Consider the following 12,500-nt stretch of genomic DNA (forward strand, 5'->3'; position numbering starts at 1 on the left):
ATGAATGTTAAATGGAAAACGTTTTATAAGTAGATTCCCTGTCTGTGTTTCAATTCAAAAGTGAAAATTTCACAGGAAATGACTGACAATTTTGCATGTGGTTTTAGACCCACATATCATATCCTATCATATCAAGGGAATTTGTTTATGTTTACTCTGTTTACTTTGATCCGTATGAAATGTACTTCTTAGGTTTGGTTCATGTATGTATGTATTTTAAATTTTACACCATAGTAAATTTCTGTCAACAAATTGTATAAATACTTCTGAAAATTCAAGTGGATAAGGACCTTATTTCCAACGACAGCTAGTAGGTTGGCTTTCACGTTCATGTTTTTTCATAGATTAAATTGCTTATATTTAAGCAGTTTTTAAGCTCTGCCTCCTGTTTTATCACATGCTATTTACTTATGAGCACCAAGAGATTTAGCTTCAACATTTGACATGATGATTAAAGGCATGTTATTCTTCATGAGATGTGTCTTTACACGGTATTTCTCATTATCAACTTGGTCAAGGACAACACATTTGGAAAGGCTGAATGCTGACACACCATTTTCTCAAGTAGTTTTAGGACATAGGATGCATAAGGTACTGCAGCTTTATTTCTGTTCTCTTTGTTTCTATGATAATAGAAGCTACAAGTTGGGATCATCTCATGACAGTCAGGAGTAAAGTGTGTGCACATTATACTTCTGAGACATGGGGATGACTCCCTTGAGCCACTAATGTTTTGGGGATAGTTCACAAATACTATTCTATCAAAAAGAAGCATCTCCTGCCCAGGACAGCCATCTCTTGGGACAATTTCCTAGCAGTGTAAATTTCAGGACTGGGAAGTCTTATTCTGCAGTTTACATCCATTGTAACTGCCCTCCATGTGGCCCCTTCACTAGCTCCACAGGGGAGTTTCCAACAGTCTCAGAATACTCAGTGTTATCAGTGGGCTTCAAAGATTTTTTTTTTCATTTTCATTTTTAAATGCATCTTAATTACATTATATCACTTCCCTTTCTATAGCTTCCCAGGTCCCCTGCCCACTCTCTAATAGCTTCTTTGTTTATTTACTTTCCTTTTGACACAGAGTCTCATGCTGTAGTCCAGGCTATACTAGAAATTTAAGCAAACCATATTTAGCTTGATTTCCTGGGGATCTTCTTGGCTCAGCCTCCTGTGTATTGGGATTATGGTATCAGAGGCCATATCTGACTTAAAACTAGCTATTTAAAACAAAACAGAAGAGAACAAATTAAACAAACAAACAGAACACCAGGTAGTCATTCCTAGGAGATAAAGGAGAGTTACAGAAAAGTAAAGAAAAACATAGCAATTATAAGTTGTGTAAATATTTTCTCTAAATGATACAAAACTCCCATTGAATGTGATCAGACTGAATTATTCTTCTGTTTTTTTTCATAAACTTCATAAATATTTCAAAAGATGCTCAGGGCTAGAGATGTAGCTGAGTGATGATATGCCTGCCCAGCATGAACAAAGCCCTGGGTTTATCTAGTGTCACCAAAATCAAAACACCAAGCAAACAAGATCTGTTCCTAAATAATACAAGAGATTTTTCATTTTATTTTTTTAATTTAAATTAGAAGCAAAATGTTTAACATGTCAATCCCAGTTCCCTCTCCCTCCCCTCCTCCCCTTTCCCTCACTAATCCCCTATCACTTTATTTTAATGCTCTTTCTATATTCTGTACCTCAGCACATTTCTAATATCTGAATTTATAAGTCATGATCTTAACAATTATTAGATTTTAATGGGCATTAATATATTTATTATATGGATATTAGCTGATTAATGAGGGAATGTATTTGTATATGAGTGTGCAATTGTGTGTGTGTGTGTGTGTGTGTGTGTGTGTGTGTGTGTGTGTGTGTGTGTTGCATACATATCCATGTACAGGTAGGTATACTTGTGTGGACATACAGATATCATAACAGGGAATTCTGTGTCTTTGTCTAGCAAGTTCTACCTCCACTTGTCCCAATTTATCTAGGAGAGGACTAGCAGTCCATCTGTCAGTATCCTGTGTCATTCTGTGTCTGTCTATTCAATGCTGAGGTTACATGTATGTATAGTCATGCCTGGCCTTTTTTGCAGTTGTTGGAGTTTTGAACTCAGATTCTTGTACTTTTGGAATAAATGGTTCCATTTAGTATCTGAGTCATTTCCCCAGGCTCAAAGGTCACATTCTACATGCCCCACCTGACTATGTCTCTAAATATAGCAAAGGGGATTAAATTTCAACGTCCCTAGTAGAACAATTCACATTCAACCATAGAGCATTACATATAATGTAGCTTGGTAAGGTTGAACTCTTGTCAGTATGTGAGTATGTATGTGGGAGGAAGTGAATGCATGTGGATCTAGGGGATTATTAGTTCAAGGTTGAGAAGGTAAAAGAGACCCAGTTTTCTGAAGAGCTTAATACCAAAAGATGCATGATTGAGTTTGGGGTTTAGATGGCTGTGATGACAGACATGGATAACATCATGGTACTCTAAATCCAAAGCCCACTAGAGGGGCAATAGAGAAGAAAATGTGAAAGTCCAGCCCATCCAGTTGCATGTATTCCAAGACTAGATTCACATCAGCATGCTGTGGAACAGATTGCTCATTCCTTCTGAGCTTTAAAATGGAAAGAGTAGGAGCACCTGGCATGCAGTGTGAAATAGCAGAGTGTGTCCCCATGGAATGCTTAATGAACTCTAAGAAATAATCCTGTAGGAAAAAAGAATCATAGATGAAGCCATGTAAAGGCAAATATGGGAACTGATTAGATTTAATGAATGGATGATGACAGTTAGAGGAGAAGGCAGGCAACCACACATGGTAGGTCAAACCTAGTTTTCTAAAACTTTCATAAATACAGTTATATGAAAACAAAGCTTTTGGCATTTCCTTACCAACCATGTGCATCTCATGGTTCTTCCAGAAAAAAATATTCACTGTGAAATGATAGACTAAGTTTTCAATACTGGTTTAGAACTTCCATTTGTCAGATTGTAAATATTTTCCAATTAGAAACCTTGGATACTCAACATTGGTCTCTAGAATCATCACACTCAGTGCGTGCCTCCCAAGACACAACTGCAACCTTTATGGACTCAACACATCTCTGAAATGGCTTGATGTTTCCAACATATCTCTGTTTTTCTCCAATCTGATTTTCTTAGTCAGTGTCTTTAAATGAACAACTATGGAGGAGCCAACACCTCCAATGATGAGTCTAGGTGCTAATTCTGTCCCCAAAGTAGGATAAAGACATTACATCTTCCAAAATCTCTACTCTAAATGAAACAAATATGGGTGCAACAAGCATAAGTAGGCACACTGTACAGTCTGCTACATAGAAAGGAATATGTGACAAATAAGAAAGGGGCATATTTGAGGGGCTAACTAGAGGGCTTAAAGAAAAGCAGAAACATGGGAGATCATTCTTCATTGTTAAGACTAGGGATGGAAAGCCTGAATTCTTAGTGCCTTCTCCCAATCAGAATATGTAGCCCTCTGTTAAAATACTCTTTTGTGGTATCCAGGCATTAACTACTTTTTTTGAGGAATGTGAACTGACATTTCATCTCATTCACCTGTGAATAACTAACAATTTTCTTTTTGAAGAGGTTTCTAATAACATAATTAATCTAAATTTCAATTATGAAATGTTAGACCCCCTGTCTGGAAAATTGGAACTATTCTGTTTCAGCCTGTCATCTATGCAAAACCACATATAAGTATTACAAAGCATCCCAACTACAGATTGTAGCCTAAGACAGTAATGAGAATCAATGGTGGTATCAGGAACTTTGGATTCTGAGAAAATTTCTATGTATTAATCACCTGAGATATTTTAAGGAATGTATCGCATTGTCTAAAATTCAACATTGTCATATATAAAATGGGTCAAAAATTTCAAATTGGGCTTATGAGAAAAAAATGAACTTTATATGTTAGAAATTGATTTCAATATCAGAAGTGTAGTATTTATTGAGTGAATTGTAAATACTACTCTCAAGTGCCTAATTGGTTTATTTTTGAGAACTTCAACCATGTATACAATGATATATGATTATAACTATTCCCTTTTACCTCACCAACTCCTGTCATATCCTCCCTGCCATGGCCCCCTTTCAAGCATCATGTATCTTTTGATTTTTAATAAACTACTAGTCAGTGATTCATGTTTGTCCATGAGTTTTTTTTTACCATCACTGGAACATGGAAAACCAAGTAGCTAGATTTTCAATAATTTCCCCACCCAGATACTATCTATTGCAAGAAGCAATGTAGGGTATGACTTTTACATCATCCAGTCATATTAACTGTCATTTTGATTTGCTTGACATTCTGCAGGTATTGCACAAGCAATCCCAGTTGTTATGAATTCATAAGTGCAATGTCCATGTCACGTCTAGAATATATTATTTCATGGTACTAGGTACACTTCACCATCCTATGGATCTTAGATTCATTCTCTTCTCTACTGCCTTATTACCTGAGTTTCATTGGTGGCAGGATTAATATATACAACCTTTTAAGGGCTAAGCAGCAAGTCTTTAATTTGAGCAATTTGGTTAGTTATATGTCTGCAGTGAGTTTTTCCATGAAGTTTCTTTGATCAAAGTTGAGGGAAGCTGAGCCCCATGGCCATAAATGTAAGTAGTAAACAGTTTGACAGTTTCACTGTTGTGTTAGTGCTTAAGAGAAGCCCCACTGCAGGTGAGGGACAAACACACCATACATACAGAGCTTACTTGGGAAATTTCATATGGGAAGGAAGGGAGTAAATGAAGGGAAGGGTGTGGATGAAATGAAGGGAGAGAGGGGAGAGAGAAAGATAAGAGAGAGAGGGAGAGGTACAGATGGAGGAGGAGGAAGAAGAGGAGGAGGAGGAGGCGAAAGAAGAAGAAGAAGAAGAAGAAGAAGAAGAAGAAGAAGAAGAAGAAGAAGAAGAAGAAGAAGAAGAAGAAGAAGAAGAAAGAGGAAGAGGAGTCTGGCTTTGGAAGGGCCACACAGCAGACCAGGGTACTGTCTACCATGAGTTCAGGTGTGATGCATTTTACCAAGTCCCCAAGGAATGGGGCCAGGTGTACCTGGATTATAACAATCATTATATCATTATTTTGCTTATTTAAGATAGAAGGTTCTATGTTAGCACCCCTGATTGGCCAAGCCATCCTCTTTTGACTATGGTCACAATACTAGGAAAGAAATTCCCTCTTGTGAAACAAACTTTAAATCCAATCAGAAAGTAATTAGTCACCCCTTAACAGTGATGCCACTATTGCTTTTGTAGTCATATCCTATCTGGTAGGTCTGCATTGTAGCCTGCAGGACACAGCCATGGGTATGATCATTGCTGCCTTTTCTTCCTTGGTGGCCTGCATATCACCTTCTGTGATTAGGAAAGGTAGCCAGCAGAAAGGAAGTCTGGTTATCACCTGGTTTGAGTCTGACGTCTCTATGTCCTACAGCTAAAGTTTTGGCTTTTTGGCTATAAACTATCACCATGTAGTTATGGAGGATAATCAAGGGTAATGGCAATAGCTTTTGAGGTTCTGGAGACCTCTGGGGAAGCCCTGACCAATAATTCATAGGAATGTACCCAATGTTTATCACAGCAATTTTCATTTAATAGCACCTGTCTTCTAGGGAAAATTGTCTCCCCATGCAGGTTTATTATATTCAAGCTTTTCAAAATTGTATTTTTCAACTAGCTTACTAGTGAGTTTCTCTTAGACTTTTACATGTATCCTTGGTTTTGGTTAAGCCACCTAAGTAGCTACAGGTGGCTTAAACTACATTCTCAAATTCTATTTCAGCTAATCATTATTGTGATTATTGCCAGAAGTGACAATGCATGAATATCAGGAAAAAAGTGCCAGAAATTCATCCTTAGGATAATTGCTTAGCCTTAGAATTCATGAAAACTTTAGTGCACAGCCTTCAGAACCTAAAAAGCATATATATCAGTGTTTTTCTGTTGTCTGCATAACCATTTCAGCTTCATTTGCCTACTTCTCCAGGAATTTGTACTTTTATATCACATCAAAGAAGCATCTTCTTGAAGTATTTGGGTGCTCACAAAGGTACCTACAACTTGTCAAAATATACAGAGAATAAACAATCATGTTATGCCTACCCCAAAATTGGATATCTATGACACAAAGCTGCACCTAATGATTAGGGGACATTGTAGAAGAGGACTAGATAACTGTTGTTTGGGAGTGTCTTCTGTACAAAGCATGGATATTCTTCCCATGATCTCAAATGATATCACTGCCCACACAAGACTTGCAAAGACCAAAATCTCCTACATGTCAACATATATGGAGAAAAAAGATTAACTAGTTTTCACCCCTTAAATGAAAAGCTATTCCTGATGTAGGTAAGAGAGCCAGATTTCTTTTCATGTATTTTTGTGTATTCAGAGAAAAGAATTTAGCTCTAAAGGGTCATCACTGAACATATGAAAACAAACAAGGGCAACACTAATTGGACTCTCTCTCTCTCTTTCTCTCTCTCTCTCTCTCTCTCTTTCTCTCTCTCCCTCTCTGTGTGTGTGTGTGTTTGAAATAAATAAAAATATGAAATCATGAATTTAAGATGAGTGGCAGGAAGACACAGTAGGAACTGAAGGGATGGAGAATATAGTGGGAAGGAAAGGATGAAATAGAGTGTACTCATGTATAAAGTCTTCACATTTACAAACACTACTTACTACTAAATGATAGAACAATGGTCAGTTGGAATCTATAGGGAGTACCCTAATGAGATAGCAAATCCTGACACATAAAGTCCCCTGATAAGGGAGATCCTGGTGCAACACTAGGAAAGCTGAATTTTCTTCACTCTGCAGGGCATCCCATTTATGTAGCTTGTGGGACTTCCTACAAATTTACACCTCTGTGGAGACAACACAAATGGGAAAGTGTTGGTTTCCAAATCAGTTTCCCTCTGAGGAACTCTCCTGCTGGGTATAAACTGACTGTTCATTTTAGGCCTCATTTACTATTTAGTCTTCAGAGGTATTTTCAGTACGAACAATGGAAATTTTGCTTTAGTTTTACTCTTTCTCATCTTATCCATGAATAAATAAAAATTTTGAAGTCAACAAGATCCAGAAACAGCATACACATACTTATAAAAATTGGGTGATTATAATTGGTATCCTTTCAATTCTAAATCTATTCTTTTTTGTGAATATTTTTTTTATTTTATATCATCTTTTTTATTTTAGAGGCACTCATATTTACATATCCATCCCCCTATTCCCTCACCCTCCCACCCTACCATGTTCACTTCCAACCCCATAGATAGAACCATAAAAGGTGGGGCTAGGGACTCCAGGAGAACAGGGCCCACTGAATCAACTAAGCAGGGATCATATGGGCTCAGAGACAGAAGCAACAAGCATGGGTCCTGCAAGGGTCTACACTAAGTCCTCTGAACATATGTTTTAACTGTTGTTTGTCGTTTTTGTTAGACTCCTAACAGTGGGAGCTGGTGTGTCTCTAACTCTTTTTCTTACTCTTGGACCTCTTTCTTCCAATTGGTTGAATTGCCCAGCCTTATTGTCTTACTTATCTTCTTTTGTTGTGTTTGGTTGTTGCCTCCTGGATGTCTGCTCTTTTCTGCAGGGAAACAGAGGGAGTGGATCTGGCATAGAGGAGAGGTACTAAGGGGAAGCTGGGAGGAGGAGAGGGAGTGTAAACTGTGGTCAGGGTATATTGTGTGAAAGAAGAATCTATTTTCAATAATAATAAATATTATTAATAAAATGATAAATCAGAGAAAGAAAACTGGGGCTATTGATCAGGTACTACATGAGGTTGTGAACCATGGACATATTAAAAAAAAATTAACTTGGGCTAAGTATATGTATCTTCCAAAATATTTATTTATGTGTGGCAAAAGCATTTGGAATTTTTTATTTTGTAGCCAAAACTGATGGTAAATTATCATTATCTATAGTCACACTACTATAAAATAATGTACCAGGTCTGATAAATAATGTACATGTTTAGCAATATGATCCAATACAATGATAGATCTTCTTTAAAATATTCTTACATAATATTTTTACCATTTCAAATTAATAACATTAACATTTATGAATCATCTTCATTGAATCTTTATTAAATTATTGTCTCTGTTTTATGTGAAGAATATTTGATATAGCTACAATGAAAGACTATCCCCAAATCCTGGTAAGATATACAAAGAAAGAAACTTAAAATAAATTCCTTGATTCCTAGATGGTAGGTTAGCACCTAAGGCAGGATTATCTGTGATAGAACCACTTTCTAACTTGGAAACTTACTATTTAAAGAGCACAACAAACCATACCAATAAAATTAACAAGGTGGGACTGAATAGAGTTTTGGGAATAAAACACCTTGAAGCCTCAGGTTTACAGATCTGAAATAGAGTTAAGCTGGCACTTATTTTGTGAAACAATACTATGTTGAATAATCTAAAAAATGCAATATGCACCATTCTCCTAACTAGCTTGTACTAATAAAATATGATATAATATAACATAGTAAGAAAATTTGAAGTAGGTAATACAATTTTATAAAGGCATATTGATTAGATATATTCCATGAGGCAGAGAAGGACAGATCTACTTGCCTCTTCACAACAGTGATCAACAGAGCACACCTTGGCTTGCTTTTTCACAACAATCACTATAAGTAAAAAGAGGACAGAATATAATAACTGACTGGTACTTTGTAGAAAAAGGAATGAAGTACTAAGAGGCACATATATGAGACATCAATTTAGAAGTCTTCTAGTCAGGCACCCGGACTAAACTGGCTTTCCATTGTAGTTTGACATAGGCATTTCCCAAATATGCTTAGGCATTGTAAAAAGATAATATCATCCTTTGGATCTCTCACTTTTATGGGAAAGGTACTAAACTGTTAAGAAAATAATGATGAAGCTGCATGGTGGTGGCACATGCCTTTAATTCCATTCCTTGGAAGGCAGAGGCAGGCCTATCTCTGTGAGTTCAAGGCCAGCCTGGTCTACAAAGGTATACAAGAGAAACCCTGTCTCAAAAAAAAGTAAGAAAAAGAAAATAATGGTGGGATCCTTTTTCTATATGTTTACCAAGTTGATTATCTCTTACAGTGAGCATTAGGGATTTTCATTCTCTAGTTTGTGTATGTGTGTGTGAGTGTGTGTGTGTGTGTGTGTGTATGTGTGTATATGTATGCAAGAATATTATAAACAGTGGAAAAACAAGTAAAAATTGTTTGGTATCCTTTTCTTGATAGGTGTCTCCCAAACTGGATGACATATATGATATAAAATAACATTAAAAGACAAGCAAGCTGATAAACAACACAGAGACTCTAGCTGTTTGAAGTCATCCTAAGTATTGCTGCCATCATTACATAGTAGAGGAGTGAGAAAATGAGATGACACTTAATATGTAATTTCTGATCTCCTGCACAGGAATTTTACTCTAAAGAAAATTAAACCAAGCATCACTACTATACCTGGAATGGGACATAATGAGAGAAAACATTGTGGCATGGAGAGAAAACATGACATCATCACTGGAGCCAATATTTAAATACCTTACCTCATTGCTCATACATTTAGTGTTCAGGGGATATTCATAGCATGCAGGCCATGCACGGAGATACTTGCCTCCTAAATTATTCTCTTTACTCCTTGATTAGCCAAGATTATTGTTACAGATTATAAAGCCCAATTGTGTGACAGGCTATAATGATTAGTGTAAATTTTGGTATGAGGTCATAATAAGTGGAAAAGTATCATGGGATCATTTTAAAGAATACTACATGACAAAACAAGTATGAAGACTTATGTAAAATTCCAAAGGTGTTGGTGCATAGGGAACCATAGCACAAGGTGGGGACAAGAAGATCCCTGGGACGTCGACAAAAATGATCTTATTTGGACTATGTTTAGAGTCCTAAAACAAGTTTTAAATATAATTCAATTATATATTCATATACAGTTTAAGGATACAAATTAGAGAACCCAGGAAACCTTTGATCATTTCCCCTAATTAGCAACATTGATAATTGGTATTTTCATGAGCATTTACTGTATGATTAGTACACATATATAAGTAAATAAAATAGTTAATATTAGTTTGCCAAGGCATTTAAACATACTGCCGCAAACTTCTTGTCCTTAAGAACAGTGGTAAGTAGAATCAGTGTTAGAAGATAGGTCTCTGATGTTGAGTTGTTAGGATTGATTTTATCCTCCTGAATATGTAGAAAAAGTTCCTCATTTGTCTTGGTGGCTTCTTGAAATCTAGCATTTGTTGCTATGTAGAAGCATTGTATAATCTCTGATTACACCATCACTTGACATTGCCTTTGAATTCACATCTGTAATCAGATTCAACCTTTACATCGAATATACATCATATCCACTTAGGCACATAGTTTGTGTCCTATGACCTTATTCTTAACGTTCTAAGTTTACAGTGACCCTGTGTCCAAGGAAGATCACAGACTTAGCAACTGGAGTTAGGACATAAATAATAGATAAATGACAAAATTAATAGCTTTTAAAAGTTTAAGATCTCAGAGAAAAATATATACATATGCCATGCTACTGAATTATGAATTAAGAATAATAGTTTCCTCATTGTCATTTGTTACCCATTTCTCATAACAGGCTAATGTTTCCTAATTAGCCTAAAAATAAGCAATGTAACATAGTATCAATACCTTTAGTACTTAGAACCATTGTAGTAGGGATTTTCACTTTGAAAAATTAGCGTTAAGAACTTATAGTGATTTTCTAACATTGTGGACTAATGGCTAATTTGTAATGTATATATGAATACTTTAATTACCCTTGAAAAAGCATGGTCTGTAAACACTTGGGGACCAGAGTAGATCTGAGCATGTATATTCTTTGAGTGTCACCTTGTCTATGGGCTTCATACATGATTTCCTATAGATCTCTTTGAAGTGGTTCAAAAGAATATAGTAAGACTGAAAGAGAAATTTATAATGTGACTTTAAATTGATATAATTAAGAAAGTAGAATGTTTTATTAGTATTATTTTTAGTTCCCTTCTGCTGTGTCAAAGGCAGGGTTTCTGAAATTGTGAGCTTGCCTGCATAAATAGTAGAACAGAAATCAAAGGAAATAGAATGTAGGCTGATTGGAAGTGGCATTTATGTTTTTTTGGCCAATTTTCTATAGATTTGAATACTTCAGAAGTTTCTAAGGACACACTATAGGAAGAATCAAAGATCCTGACTTCACATTTGTTACATTTTATGAGAAGACTGTAGAGGGAGTAGAACAAGGACCAAGGGACTAACTCCAAAATTTTGACCAGTGCTTTATTAACATCTGTGTTTTCCCTCTCAATGGGCAAAGAGTGTGTGAGTCAATGAAGATGTTACAATCATTATATGGATTTGGCAGACATTAGGAGATACTCATGATTATGTCAAAAGATATCTCTTTTTCTCAAAACTGTATTATTCAATAATAATGGGTATTGATGTGAAGAAATTGGAACTTGTGGACTTAACCAATTATATTTGCCTGAAGAGTAATTTTCAAAGATGATGAAAGATGTATAAAACTGTTCCAAAGATACTAAAACCAGATACCAATCAAGCACTCATAATTCCTAATAGGGATAATCTTTATGAATAGCTTCCTTATGGAACTGTGATAATGGGAGGACACTTTGCTTTTTGTTAATTTGACAGCTGACTTCAGGCTGGTACCCTGGCTCATGATCACATTTGAATGTAGACCCAAGGCTACATTACATTTCAGTCTGTCCTCTGAGCCCTTCCTTCAACCTTGCCTCCCACTGCCCATCCAAAGCTGGTGTTCAATACTTTGCTTCAGACTGGTGAAAGCTGGTAGCTTGGGGAGTTCAAGATAAACAGAGAAGGCAAAACATTCATTATTCCATGGCACTATTGCAACCTACATAGCAAAAGATTTTAAGATCATTAAATGGAGTGCCAGTGTTACGATAAATCTATCTGCCAAAAGCTGCCCAAGTTCCATTGCCACGTGTGCACTCTATGCCAGCTACCCACCTGAGTTAGGGCCCAATTAATGCACAGAGAGACTTGTATTATGTACAATGCTGCTTAGCCAATGACTAGGATTCTCATCTGTTAGCTTAGTCTCAATTATCATAAATCTATATATTTTATAAGACTTACCTTATTGGATGCCTTATTGGCATCCCTCTTTGCTGGTGGATCACATTGAGCCACTGGAGGAAGAGTGGAGGGGAAAAGGGGACACTTCCTGTTTCTCCTTTCTTAAATATGAGTCTCCTTGCTATGTCACTTCCTGCCTGGAACATCATTTCTCTACTACATTTCCCAGAATCCACTTTGACTCCTAGACCTGTCTAACTTGCTGTTTCATTGGCCAAACAGAGCTTTATTCAACAATCAATAAGGTAAACATACACAGAAGTACTTCCCCCATCATGCCAGCACAG

This window comes from Cricetulus griseus, chromosome 2, assembly GCF_003668045.3.
Source record: "Cricetulus griseus strain 17A/GY chromosome 2, alternate assembly CriGri-PICRH-1.0, whole genome shotgun sequence".
NCBI lineage: Eukaryota > Metazoa > Chordata > Mammalia > Rodentia > Cricetidae > Cricetulus > Cricetulus griseus.